Source organism: Moschus berezovskii, chromosome 28 (genome assembly GCF_049115385.1).
Source record: "Moschus berezovskii isolate FMDL1 chromosome 28, NW_MosBer_1.0, whole genome shotgun sequence".
Lineage (NCBI taxonomy): Eukaryota > Metazoa > Chordata > Mammalia > Artiodactyla > Moschidae > Moschus > Moschus berezovskii.
In genome coordinates, this window is record NC_142487.1 from 8,312,631 (window position 1) to 8,327,394 (window position 14,764).

A 14,764-nucleotide genomic window follows, 5' to 3' on the forward strand; every position below is an offset into this window, starting at 1 on the left:
CCCTTTCTAATCCAGTGATATGAGGCTCCCTCCCCACAAGAGCCATCTAAACTTGGAATTTATAACCAAATTCTGTATCCATATACGTCTTTATGAAAGATATTTTCATATCCTTGGATCTTCATAACTTGGGAGGAAAATCCAATTTTAAAAATTCTAACCAAATTTTCATGTTACTAAAGAAGAGTGGCAGTTTAGGAATATTTACAAAGAGTCCTTTTGTAAAGCGAAGAATCATTCTGAAAACCAAATCATCTCCAGCACTGTATTTCATGCATTTATGATTTTTCACATATTTGGGTTTGCATAAAGCTGAGTAAATATATAGACCCTTCTTGCCCAGATTTTGATGAACTGGAAAACAAAGGTCAGAAAATGAAATTGGCCACTGTCTCAAGCTCCTATTCTTAAACAGACAGTGAAGCTTCCTGATGGTATTACCACTATATGCACTAGTTATTAATGGTCAGTAAAATAACTGAGACACTTAAGAACTACATCAGCACATAAATAACCAAGGACAAATCCTTCACGCAACTCCAAAGCTGGCGATTGTCTGGACTTGCACCGTCTTTCTTGCTTTGCCTCATCATTTCCCATCCACTTCCAGTCCCCACATCGGGGACTGCCCCTGGGCCTGGGCGCTCTGTCCCTGCCTCAGTCATCCGGCTGCCTCCAAGGCTCCTAGCACCTTGGCTCACACATCGCCTCACCTCGAAAACCATCAGCTGAATAAGACGTATGACTGTAATTATCACCCCTCTCTGTTCCTCTGGGCAGTTGGATAATAAGCAGCTATTTATTGGGGAACAGTGGAGCTCAATTTAATGCTCAATCACAATAATTTCATTAGCCTAAGTAACTATTATGCTTGCTTGCTCCTGCAATATGCTTTTAAAATTTTTAATTTCCATTTCAACAGGCTTATTGGATACGTGTATTTTATTGTCAGAGGCCTCAAATCTATTTCAAAAGCTTGTGGTGAATGAATTATAAGCACCTATATGTATGACGTGAACTTTATTTAGAAAGAGGCTCTGTTGTACCTGAATCTGTGTAGTTTTAAATGAATACGGTTTCAGTTAATAAGACTTAGCCTAAGAGACTGCAAAAGAGACATAGGCATTTAGAACAGTCTTTGGGACTCTGTGGGAGAGGGTGAAGGTGGAATGATTGGGGAGAATGGAATTGTAGCATGTATATTATCATAAGTGACCAGTCCAGGTTCGACGCATAAATTTTCCTCTGTTCATTTCTTTGCATTTGTGCTTTTTTAATAAAATTCTTTTTTAGAAATAAAAAAAAAAAAAAGACTTAGCCTTGAATTTCATTCTAGAAAGAACTGAGTTTTCATACATTATCCCAATACCCATTACTCATAACTATTCATGCTAATGAGACCACAGTGAATCTAACTTCCAAAGATGCTGGGGGCCAGACAGGAGAAGCAGGAAGAGGACAGAGGCCAGACACCTGTTCATGGCAGGACTAGGATGTTTGTGCTGCATTTTCACAAAAAAACCCACAATGTAAGAACAGGCATGCATGGTAAGGCCAGGGGAGCCCTTTTGTTGTGACCTTTTGCATTCCAGGCATAGCTGTTACACACACACATACACACACACACACACACACACACATTCTCGTTTAATGACCACTATACATTGTTTTCATAGATGATGGAAAGGAACCTTTTAAGAGGTTTGCAGGGATCAGACAGCCAGTAAATGGCAAAGCCAGACTTAAGCTGAGAAGAGTTTACTGAGAGAACCTTCCAGAAATAAAAATTGTGAGGTTATCTGGGAGCATTCGACCTAAGAACCTACTGTAGCAGAGGGAAATTACGTTTTTAAAATAAAAAAGGCATTTTCTGCCATTTGCAGTGACATGGATGGACATAGTACATACTGTCATACAAAGTGAAATAAGTCAGAAGAAGAAAGACAAATATCATATAATGTTGCTTATATGTGAAATCTTGAAAAATGGTATAGATGAATTTATTTGCAAAGCAGAAATAAAATCACAGATGTAGAGAAAAAACTCTTATAGACACCAAGAGCAGAATTCAATCTCCCATGAATTGGGAGATTGGGATTGACATATATTACACTACTGAATACTCTGTATAAGACAGAAAACTAATGAGGACCTACTATATAGCACAGGGAACTCTACTCAATGCTCTGCGGTGTCCTAAGTGGGAAGGAAATTCAAACAGAGGGGATATATGAGTTCATATAGCTCATTCATTTTGCTGCATAGCAGAAAATAACACAGCTTTGTAAAGCAACTAAACTCCAACAAAAATTGGTAAGAATATAAAATGGTGTTATCATAATGAAAACAAAGCAACATGGAATAACTAACACAGGACTGCCATCCAGAACTACCCACAGTTTTGCACATTAAACATTAATTCCATGTTGAGTTGATCTGCTTACTATACACTATCTGTGTCTATCCAGGCAAGAACTGATGTCGAGTGACCATGAAGGAAAAGAATTAGAACAAAACAGTCGATATACTTTAAAAAACTACCCTTGTCATGTAATAGATCCATTTGATACAAGAAGCTACTGAGATACACAGGGGACAGGAAACATACATTTCCAAGCAACTGATGGGGATTTGAAAACCTTGACTCTCCGGAGCTACTGCTCAGTAGTTGGAACCATTAGCCCCTACGTTCCTTTCTTCCTTCCCACTCCAGGGAAATCATCTCCGTTCCCTTCCCCCGCTAACCTTCTCCTTCACAAATACAGCTCCCTCACCTCCTATCTAGCCCAATCCTATAATGAGTATTATGGAAAACAACTTGTCATTAAATTAAAAAATCAATAGTTTCACCATAGCCAATCTAAAATTCTTTCATTTGTCTAGGTCACTGCCTAGTTCATCGTATTTCTTGGGCAGTGGTTTTCAAAATTTAGTAATAAGCAAAGTACCAACTGTCCCCTTCCCCCATCAGGACTCGAACTGGGGGCTGGAGGAGTGGACATCAGGAATAATACCTGGAAATCACATTTTCTTAAACTACATGTCCTAGATTGTTCTGAAGATGGTTTCTGGATAAAAACTTTGAAATGCCTCTTTAGGGGGATACCATGGAACAGTTGTTTATCAACTGAATTTGCCATCAAACTCAGAGTTATAGCCAAAACAATCAAAATAATGTAATTTTTTAAGGCCATAGACTTTTTTTAAAATTTTGTAAGACAATGAGTCCAAGAGAAACCTGGTGGAGGGCCTAATGCAGAGGACATTCAACTCTCAATGTCTCCATTTCTGATAAATATGTCTACGTAAGTTTCTACTTCTCTATTTCTATAGTTAGTGCTATAACAAATACAATTAGATTATCCCATAAGATAAATTTCTGCCATAGGATTCTTGCAAGAAATAAAAATGCCAAATTTCTAACAGCTTCCCCAGGGCTTTAATCTTTGTTAACAGATCTTTAAATATTTCATCAGAGTTGGGCATGAAACAGCCACACTTGGGGCTCCACGGCCAGATGCGTGGGTAATATCTTAGGAAGAAAAACCTCCTTCATAAGTGGTGTGAGGACAAACTCAAAATGAGTTTATGGTTATAACTAACATAAATATTTTCAAAAGCTCTGCCATTAAGATTTGTAAAGTTTTAAGCACTGAAGCAGCTCTGGCTGCAGGTTTCCTGCTAACGTTCTGGAGATTTCTGTTGCGATACATTCTGGCTCAGGCTTCCCTGATGGCTCAGTGGTAAAGAACCTGCCTGCCAGTGCAGGAGACATGCATTCGGGCCCTGGGTCAGGAAGATCCTGGACAAGGAAATGGCTACCTACCCCAGTATTCTTGCCTGGTAAATCTCATGGACAGAGGAGACTGGCAGGCTACAGTCCACCGGGTCGCAAAGAGTCGGACATGACTGAGCGACTGAATGACAACCACCCGCCCTCCCAAGTCAGTCAGGCTCTGCTAAAGCCCTAGCAGGGTGGGCTTTGGTTAAGGAGCTACCCCTAAAGGCAGCCCTGTTAAGAAGGACGGAATACCCTGATACATTTCCAAATGATTCCTCTGCCCCTTCCGCTGCCAGACGTGTGATGGGTGTTTTCTCCTAGATTTACAACGGTTGAGCTCCTGGTTAAACTTGGTCTAGCTCCTATTGGTAAATCTCATAACACTCTAAGTGCCCCCCACCACAACTTGGTCCCCTGGAGCTTTGAACTCTGAGCCCCCAGTAACTCATCAATTACAGTTCAGGTCCTCCTGCCCAGCCCTGGTTCCCAGGTTGGCTTCTGCTCAGCAACTCTGTTCCAGTTAGCCAGAATGCCCAGCGTCCACCTGTCTGTTTCTCCAATCTTGGGGGCAGTGAAGCCGCCCTGTGCCCTCCCCTCACTTTTGAATCCAAGAAGAACTGTCGGTTTTCAGTCTGTTCAACTTTTTCCCTGTTGTCAAAAAAGACTGACAACTTCCAAGTTCCTTCCATGTGGAATTTGAAACTGGATGTTTCTTCCAATATTTTTTGTCACCAGTACCAGATAATATTTGGAGTATATGTGTTGAAGCATTTTCAGTTCAGTTCAGTTCAGTCACTCAGTCATGTCTGACTCTTTGCGACCCCATGAATTGCAGCATGCCAGGCCTCCTTGTCCATCACCAACTCCCAGAGTTTACCCAAACTCATGTGCATCGAGTCAGTGATGCCATCCAGCCATCTCATCCTCTGTCATCCCCTTCTCCTCCTGCCCCCAATCCCTCCCAGGATCAGGGTCTTTTCTAGTGAGACAACTCTTCGCATGAGGTGGCCAAAGTATTGGAGTTTCAGCCTCAGCATCAGTCCTTCCAATGAACACCCAGGACTGGTCTCCTTTAGGATAGACTGGTTGGATCTCCTTGCAGTCCAAGCGACTCGCAAGAGTCTTCTCCAACCCCACAGTTCAAAAGCATCAATTCTTCGGCATTTTAACACTCTGTTTATTGGATGAATGAACAAACAAGTGAATGTGTAAATTCAAGTATGCCCATTCAAGTCATGTAAACAGTACTAAACAAACACATCTAAAGAGCCCATTTAAGTTTAACCAAAACCTTATCCATTTATTCTACAGGCATACCTCTGGGCTACCAACACTTTTTTTTCCTTCCAGTAAGATGATGTAGAAACATGTGAAAGTTGCTTGGAATTGTTCTCAAGCACTTATTCTTTGGGATACAAAAGGGGACACATAAGCCTCTAGGTTATGTCATGGATTTTTTAAAAAAAACTGTTTTACCTAAAATCTCTCTATATTGAGGGGACAGATGGAGGGAAGAGCATGTATGGGGGAGGAAGTGGGTGGAGGAGGGAAGAGGCTCTGTCTACACAGCAAGGATCTCACAGCATGTCATGATGGTGCAGAACAAGGCTATGTTTGGAGTCACAGGTAAACACCGCAACGATTAGTGCCAGTAAAGAACAGTGGGTGCCTCTGCAGAGTGCAAAGAGTGGGAGAAGGCGGTCTTGAGACTAGTGTTCAATAACAAAACTAGGAGATTTACTTTTTGCATGTTGTATATGAATAGCTTTGATAAAGATATAAACAAAGTTTTTAAAGATGGGCTGTGTTATGAATTTAAAGTTCTCTATAACTTTCTCATATTTCCATGCACCGCCCTCTCTGAAACAAGTAATCCATCTGGCTGACTGCAGGAGACTTCTCTTTGTGTGTATAACCGAGAGGTTAGCTCAACCACAACCATGTGTTCTGAAAATGGATTACATTTCTGGAGAAAATAAAACATGTTCAAGCCAGTGCATAACTTTCAAGCAATGGAGGAGAATGAATGTTTGCAATTAACATGTTTGCTCATGTTTCCTTACGTATTTGTTTGTAAGTCAACATCAGGAATTTAAATTATGTCTGTTGAAAATACCTTAGTTGCCCACGGGGCTCTTGGTACAGGAAAAAAAAAGACAAAATTATTCACAAGCTATTTATCCTCTAAAACTCCACAGGTCACACAGCTTAACATAATGTAAAATAAAGTATCATACAAAGATCTAATCATCTCAAGCTAGTTTTCTAGTTCATTTTAGATAAAAACCAAAAGAAATCATCAGTGCCAACCAGAAACTATTTCCAGTGTTTCAGCGCATGTGCTCCTGAATATTTATGCCTATCCACTCATTTCTTGCCTTTCTCCCAGTTTTTCACCTTGAAAGCCTTGGTTCAGAAATCTGAAATCAGCAATTGCTGGCCTTCATTCAGATAATTTACCAGTTCTGCCAACCTCCACACAGATCATCCTTAATAAGTAACTAATTATATTTTACATTATGTGTATGATCGTATACAAATATATTTTAATATAATCATACATATGATTCTGTTTATACTTATATGGGCTTCCCAGGTAGCTCAGCTGGTAAAGAATCTGCCTGCAATGCAGGAGACTCTGGTTCGATTCCTGGGCAGGAAGTTCCCCTAGAGAAGGGACAGGCTACCCACTCCAGTATTCTTGGGCTTCCCTAGTGACTCAGATGGTAAAGAAACTGCCTGCAGTATAGGAGATCTGGGTTCCATCCCTGGGTCAGGAAGATTCCCCTGGAGAAGGGAATAGCAACCCACTCCAATATTCTTGCCTGGAGAATTCCATGTACAGAGGAGCTTGGAGGGCTACAGTCCATAGGGTCGCAAAGAGCTGGACACAACTGACCAACTAATACTTTCCCTGGTGGCTCAAACGGTAAAGAATCCGCCTGCAATGAAGGAGACCTGGGTCAGAACCCCAAGTCAGAAAGACCCCCTGGAGAAGGAAATGGCAGTCCACTGCAGTATTCACTTGCAATATAATTAATATTGAAATTTTAAAGTAAATATTTAATATTTTAACAGAGTTACTAGGGATCTCAGCCCCTAATAGATGATCTATGGCCATCTTAGCCATTTTCTTTTAAAAATATTTTTTCAGTAAAGGGACAACTATGGCATCAGAGTCATCATCAGCTTAAAAGCAGGCATAGTGGGAAAAGGTCCATGGAACTGATGACCGCCCACATGCTGTATGGCCTGAATAATGGCCATCCCAGCCAGATCAGGGCATCTAACCGGAAAGTCTCTGATTCTCCACTTGATGTTCTATGGTTCTTAACCTGGAGCTGCCAAGACGGAGAGCACCAGAGGACCAGTAAGGAAGACAGATGCTCCCAGACAGGACATCTGCAATAAAGATGCATCTGACAAAGGCAGCTAGGAGAAGCGCTGAGAACCCCCAGTCACCCTGCTCTAGGTGGGCGGGTGAGCGAAGCCCTCGCTGCCCCAGCAGAGCAGCTGCTCCTCCCAGTGTGGGGCAGGGGAAACACTGTGGTCTGCGGGTCTCGTCCATCAACCGTCAAAGTCAGCGTCCACCAACATATATAGTGATGCTGTCTGCTCTGAGCTGGTCTGCAAAGCATTCTTTACAATTCTGTTTTGTTTTGCTAGCACAGGAAAAGCAGGCTTTGTCTTTGTTTAGGCAGCTGAGAGTAAACCCGCCTGAGCTGCGGAAGAGGGTCCAGGCTCAGCGTGGTCCAGGGTGGTCCAGGGAAGGGAGGCAGGTTTCCGTCCAGCCTCAGAACTCCTGTCACCTCACCTGAAGTCCTGGAACCCGTGCACCCTGGAGATGGGGTGGCTAACACCTCACCTCCACCAGGTGCTGGATTACCTTCTTGTATAATTACCCGGTAAAGCTGAGCTGACCAACCTTCCAGGGTTTTCTCTCTGGTGTTAGGGTTGCCCGGGTCTGAGAGCAGGGCAGAGGGTCCTCTGACCCCATAATCTGTTTGGGCAGATCCCCCGGGATAAGCCAATCATGCCAAGTCTGACTGTTTAAGGAACAAAGGCAAACATATGCAAACAGCAAATTCAGAAAAGCCTCACAACATTTCTGTAGCTGAAAAATGGCTGAAATTTATTTTTATTATGAAAACATTATTTTAGGGATAAAATATTTTGTGGCTGAGGCGAAAACAGTCTTAAAATTCCACGCAATTCCTCCTCCTCCGTTTAATTTCTGCAGATGCCTACAGCTTATCTGATTGGCCTTATTAACTATTCCATAAAGCCTGCTTTTCCTGTGCTAGAAAAACAAAATGGAATTAAAAAAAACACTTTGCAAACCAACCCAGAGAAGACAGAGTCATCATACATGTTGGTGGATGCTGAAGGTCGGAAAACAAGGGGCTGAGGGGGCCGACTTCCCCGCCTGAGGACAGCTCCTCTGTCCCCTGCACTTCTGCCCCACCCCGCCCACAGCATCCTCAGCCTCCTTCAACCCCCTGGACCACACATCCCTCTGTATCTGCAACCCCGTCACACAGAGACGAATGTGTGTTAGTTGTTCAATCTTGGTCTGACTCTCTGTGACCCCATGAACTGTAGCCTGCCAGGCTCCTCTGTCCATGGGATTCTTCAGGCAAAAACACTGGAGTGGGTAGCCATTTCCTCCTCCAGGGGATCCTCCCAACCCAGGGATTAAACCAGCATCTTTTGCATCTCCTACACTGGCAGGTGGATTCTTTACCACTAGCACCATACCTGCTGCTGCTGCTGCTGCTAAGTCGCTTCAGTTGTGTCCGACTCTGTGCGACCCCATAGACAGCAGCCCACCAGGCTCCCCCGTCCCTGGGATTCTCCAGGCAAGCACACTGGAGTGGGTTGCCACTTCCTTCTCCAATGCATGAAAGAGAAAAGTGAAAGTGAAGGCGCTCAGTCGTGTCCGACTCTTCGCAACCCCATGGACTGCAGCCTACCAGGCTCCTCCGTTCATGGGATTTTCCAGGCAAGAGTACTGGAGGGGATGCCACTGCCTTCTCCGAGCACCACACCTAGGAAGCCTTTATTCTTGAAAAAATGTGGTTTCTGGAGCCCAGGGAAATGGAGACATTGCAGTGAGCCTCAGCAGAAGGGAATCCTGGGTCCAGCACTGCCTTGGCTCACAGGTGGTGACATGAATTATGAAGAGCGATCAGAGCAAAGCACGTCTCTGAACTCGCACTGAGACACTTGACTGGGGCAGCTGCAGAGCCTCAGAATGTCTGGCAGGAAGGTGCTGGGTGGGGAGGAGCACAGAGTGGATACCACCCCAGCTGGGGAGCTGCCTCCAAAGCCAGCAAAGGAGGAGTGAAGGGGGCGTGAGGGAGCACCACACAAGGGCCAGGCTGCAGGTGTCCTGAGGGTGCTACCAAGCACCAGTGCAAACTGCTTGTTGATTCCAGAATCTTGGATGCAAGTGAGAAACAATCAGTGTGGAGACCAGCGAAGGAGAAGATATGCACAAGGTACATCAATATGGGGCGTGGGGTTGTGTGTTCATCGAGGAAGGCCTTGCTGACACACTGCTGGGTGCAGGCTGTCAGAGCAGCTTGCCTCGGTGCCTGGGAAGCAGAGAGATGAACCCAGGTTGCTGGTGGAAAAGCTTAAGCCAAGCAAAGTGGGCCACCCCCAAAAGCAATAGGGGCCCTCCATGCTGCTGAGAGTTTTCAACACTGAAGTTACATCTATTTTGAGAGAAGGAGGTTATTACTACTAGAAAATCACTAGCAACCATCACTGTGCAGAATCCCAGCCATTCGTTATCCATTATGTATCCATTACCATCCTCAGCCCCCCTGTTTGTCACGTGCTACGAGCATAATGGCCTCAAAATGGGCTCTGCCTCCCCGACACCATTACCACTGACATGACTCACTGTGTCAATATTCCAAGGGAGACAGCATTGTACAAAATGAAATAACGTGCGATTTCAGTTATCCAAATATTGTATCATTCTGAGCTATGCTCACAGCTACCATGTTGCCTATTAAAAGTCTATCAGTAACACAGAAGCACCAATTAAAGCCCAATGTCCCATGTGGTGTTACAGTTACTCTTTTATGGGGGCTTATGTAGAGGAGACCCAGTTAATGCCAAGGGTTAATGCACATTTGTTTTGATAAGGAATGAATCATAAGTGATCCTTAATAAGAGTAATTTACTGCCAGTAAACAACCTATCAGTGCATTTTTGTTTACAACCCTCGTTCATCTATTCATTCAGCAAGTGTTTGTTTGGTTCCTGTGAGATGCCAGGGACTGGGGCTGCTCTCTAGGCACAAGGACATCGAGAGTTCTTGGGAAACTAAGAGAGAAAAGTGCTTCCTCCACAACTCAGACAGTAAAGAATCCACCTGCCAATGCAGGAGACCCAGGTTCAAGCCCTGGGTCGGGAAGAGCCCCTGGAGGAGGGCACGGCAATGCACTCTAGTATTCTTGCCTGGAGAATCCCATGGACAGAGGAGCCTGGCAGGCTACAGGGTCGCAGAGTCAGACATGTCTAAGAGACTAACACACATACCAGGAGCTTACACTCCAGTGGCAAAACATGATAAAGAACTAAACACACGGGTGTGTAATCTAATGTCGGATTAAATTTACACAAGAGGAAAGTGAACGCTCTGACGGAGCTGGGATGTTTCTCCCACCGAGGCAGGCAGGGGCTCCAAGTATGTGTCCAGACCCCGGGTGGGAAGGATACTGGCCATTGAGGACGGGGTGATTCCTCTTTGCATTTCTTCGGCCTCCCTGTGAAGGAGAAGTACGGAGGGCTGTGAGGGTAGGGGGAGAGGGTGTGAGGGGACAGGACCATGGAGCGGCCTCCTTGGAGGCCGGGAACATGGCCGATGGGGAGGCGGAGGCTACAATGGGCTTGGGGGCACCAGAAACCTGTGGACATGACTTGAAGGTAAGCCCTTGGGATGGCTTTTTGTCTTCTCAGGCCACAGGACACAAAGTGGCCTCACTCGGAAGTTTGTAAACAGGCAGCCATTAAAGAAAGGGCAGAAATCCCTTCTCAGAGGAGAGAGGAGCTGCAGAAGGATAGTAGAAATGGCAGAAGAGGAAGCAATGGCCAGGGACGAGGCACCTGTGGGGACAAGACGCCCGCCTCTGCTTCCCTGGCGGTTCCTGATTAAAAGCCTCCACCTTTGGCACATTCACATAAAATGGATCCCAGTTCCATTCATTAGGAAAAAAACAAATCTACTGACTTTACAAAGCAAATCCTTGTTTAAAAAAAAAAAGCAACACGAAAATGGAATTCTTTGATTTCCCTGATTCCATCCTGCACGTTACCTACCACACGACCTCTTGCCTTCCTGCAGCAGAGTTCCATGACTGTGAGACCCAGACGCACTGTCCATCCGTGCGGAAGGCCTCTGCCAGGTGCTAAGGGTCGTGAAACAGCTGTCACTGCCCGCACAGGTCCTGAGTGTGGCCAGTTCCCCAAGAAAGAAACAAACGCACGTTGCAGGGGCATGAGAAAGGTCAGTGCATGACCATTCCTGGGAGGTGGAGAGTGGAGCATCACCATCACTCCAAAGAGAACCGTGGAAAACAAGTCCACAGTCACCCACCTGATCCTTGCATTTTCCTAACCCATACAGCTGTCTTTCAAGTTATAAAGGATGGGAAGAGACAGTGAGCTGAGAATGGAGCATGCAGGACCTAGTCGGATATACTGAGAGTTGTTGGAAAAGACCCTGATGCTGGGAAAGATTGAAGGCAGGAGGAGACGGGGACAACAGAGGATGAGATGGTTGGATGGCATCACCTAGTCAAAGGACGTGAGTTTAAGCAAACTTTGGAGATGGTGAAGGACGGGGAAGCCTGGTGTGCTGCAGCCCATGGGGTCACAAAGACTTGGACACGACTGAGTGACTCAACAACAACCACGACCTAAAGGGAGGTGCTCCATTTCACATGTAAGTACACTCTGGCATCTCTGTGCAGCGTGGACTGACAGGGTCTTGGGGGAGCAGAGAGCCCAGCTGGAAGGGAAGCGTAGTGGTCCATGAGACAGCTGATGCCGGCTTTCATTATGGTGGTTGTCATGGAGATGAAGAGACGTAAGGAGACGAGGGACACAGTACCAGGAGTGAGAATCAATAGGATAAGGTGGGGGCTGCATGCTATTCTGAGACAGGTAGGTTTTAGGAATAGCTCTCCAGTGTCTGAACCGAGCAAGCTGCTGTTTAGTAAGCTGTGGACACCGAGGGAAGAAACAGGTCTGGTTCTGTGTACCCCAGGACATGCTCACATGGAGCATGTAAGTGACATCAAGTTCTGGTTAAATACAGGACTGCAGCTCTGCAGAGAAGGTTCCAAATCAAATGCAGGGTCTGATTCGGTAGGTCTGGGGTGAGGCAGGAGCCCCCCACTCCCAACCTGCTCCCTGGGGATGGGAGCTCACATTCTGCAGCTACAGGAAAACTTCACCTGCATGGAAGCCTGGAAAAGTTCCCCCAGTTCCACCCTGAAGCTGGGATGCTGGATACAGTCAGTGGCACCTGTGGCCACTCTGTGTCCCTCCTGAGTCCCTGATCATCAGCTACTCACGGGGCTGTGACCTTGCCCTGCCTGCACCTCTGGACCCACCACAGACAGTTCAGCTCCGATTCCTCTCCCATTTGCTTCAACCTAGGAATCAGACCTGGGTCTCCTGCATTGCAGGCAGATTCTTTACCATCTGAGCCACTGGGAAAGCCCCAAAGATGGTTTTTATGTCTGACTCTTTGCCACCCCATGGACTGTATGTAGCCCTCCAGACTCCTCTGTCCATGGAATTCTCCAGGCAAGAATACTGGAGTGGACTGTCATTCCCTTCTCCAGGGGATCTTTTCGACCCAAGGATCGAACCTGTGGCTCCTGCATTGAAGGTGGATTCTTTACTGTCTGAGCTATCAAGGAAGCCCAACTTCAACAATCCTACAACAAAAATCCACCCTCTGCGTTTTCAAAATCTACACACACCATCTCTGTCTGTCAAAGGCCCCCTCGGGGTCAGGAGGAGGCCGTCCCCATGAACGCAGCCTGGTCCCTTGTTTCCATGGCCCATGTTGGCTCTGCCAAGGCAGCAAGGATGCACACACATAGACGGAGGCCAGGAGAGGAGGTGTGGGCAATAAGTCTCTAAGGAGTGGTAGCAGAAAAGGAGGATTTATTGCAGCTGCTTGAGCTTCAGGCCCCTGCTTCCTGCAGCTGAGCCCCGACAGTGCCACAGCTGTGCAGTTAACCGTGATGCCCCTGTACCCAGGTCCAAACACAGATCTGCAACAGCGTGCTGGCCCAAGTGGCTCTCGGTTAAACTAGATATCTCTGTGTGTGTGCACACAAATACACACGCATGCATACACATGCACACGGTTTAAAACATTAAATCTGAATATCCTTTGTCTCTCCTTTGTCTCTACACGATAGTAAATAAAGGCATTTGGTGTTTGGAAATGCAATAAAACAAGGCATGTTGTACACTTTCTCTAAGAGAAGAGAGACTGCTCTTCCTGAGCAGCCATCTGCCCCTCCGCGTCTCTGCTCCCTGCACTGCAGTGGGTGAACGCGTCTATACCCTGCACTCGACACTGCTCTGTGATGTAACTCATCTCCCAGCCAGGATGGGAGGTCTCGTCCTGGGCCCCCAGCTCCCAGAAAGGTCCCTTCTACCCCACGGAGCTCAGTAAATCAAAGATGCCAATTACATGGAAGGAGGGGCCGGCCTCTTCTGTTGTTAGTATCTTAACTTTACCTGACACCACTGCAGTAGGCAGAATGATGGTCTCAGCAATGTCACAGCCTAACCCCTAAAACCTGTGAAAATGCTCCTGTACATCATAGGAGGGACACTGAAGGTGTGGTCAAGTGAAGGACTCTGAGATGGCAGAGATCATCCTATCCCAGGTTATCCCGTGGGCCCGTGATAACCAGACATCCCTAGGCAGAAATGTCAGAGGGAGGGATGGAGGTGGTACCTGCTAACTTTATATTGTTTAATATTTAGAAGCTTTATATCTAAACAGATTTCACAATGAAAATTACAATATATATTCATTTTTGCATAGAAATATGAAAGAGTTATCAACAATAGAATTTTAATTTGTATTTATTTATTTTTAATTGGAGGATAATTGTTTTACAATATTTCATTAGTTTCTGCCATACATCCACATGAATCAGTCATATGTATACATACCTCTGGGCTTCCCTGGTGGCTCAAATGGCAAAGAATCTGCCTGCAATGCAGGAGATGCAGATTCAATCCTTGGGTCAGAAAGATCCCCTGGGGAAGGGAATGGCAACCCACTCCAGTATTCTTGCCTGGAGAATCCCATAGACAGAGAAGCCTGGAGTGCTACAGTCCATGGGATCACAAAGAGTTGGACACGACAGAGCAATTGTACATGACATGACATACATATGGCCCCTCCCTCCTGAGCCTCCCTCTCACCTCCCATACCATCCTTTCCCTCCAGGTTTGGATTCCCGGCATCATACAGCAAATTCCCACTAGCTATCTAATTTTGCATATGGTGATATACATGCTTTGATGCTACTCTCTCTATTTGTCCTCCCTGCTGACTTTAAAGGTGAAGAAAAGCACCAAAAGCCAAGGAATAGAAACTGACAGACTGGGAATTGGACTCCTCAGAGCTTCCTGAAGGGAGACGGCCTTGCGGAAACCTCCGCTCTGGCCCAGCAACACAGGGAAATATAATGTGCCAGGTTGTGTCACTTTAAGCCACTGAGTTTGCAGTAATTTGTTACAGCAGCAATGGAAAGATAACACAACTGCATTTGGAAATAAATTAACCCGAGTGAGACTTCACCCACGCCCTGCTTGGAGAAGATCCCCCTTTCCCTGAGTCTATCGCCCTTTCTTGTATCACAAGGAACGACATGGATTTTGTAACAAGGTGGGAAATGTATTCGCCATTCTGCCTAATCAGTTTAT

The 14,764-nt window shown here is 45.7% G+C and overlaps 1 long non-coding RNA gene across 8 annotated transcripts in view; it reads right to left on the reverse strand.

Moving 5' to 3' along the window:
• The window catches only part of LOC148773564 (uncharacterized), a 135,566-nt gene that overhangs the window by 95,294 nt on the left and 25,508 nt on the right, over nucleotides 1-14,764 (reverse strand). The window lies entirely within an intron of this gene.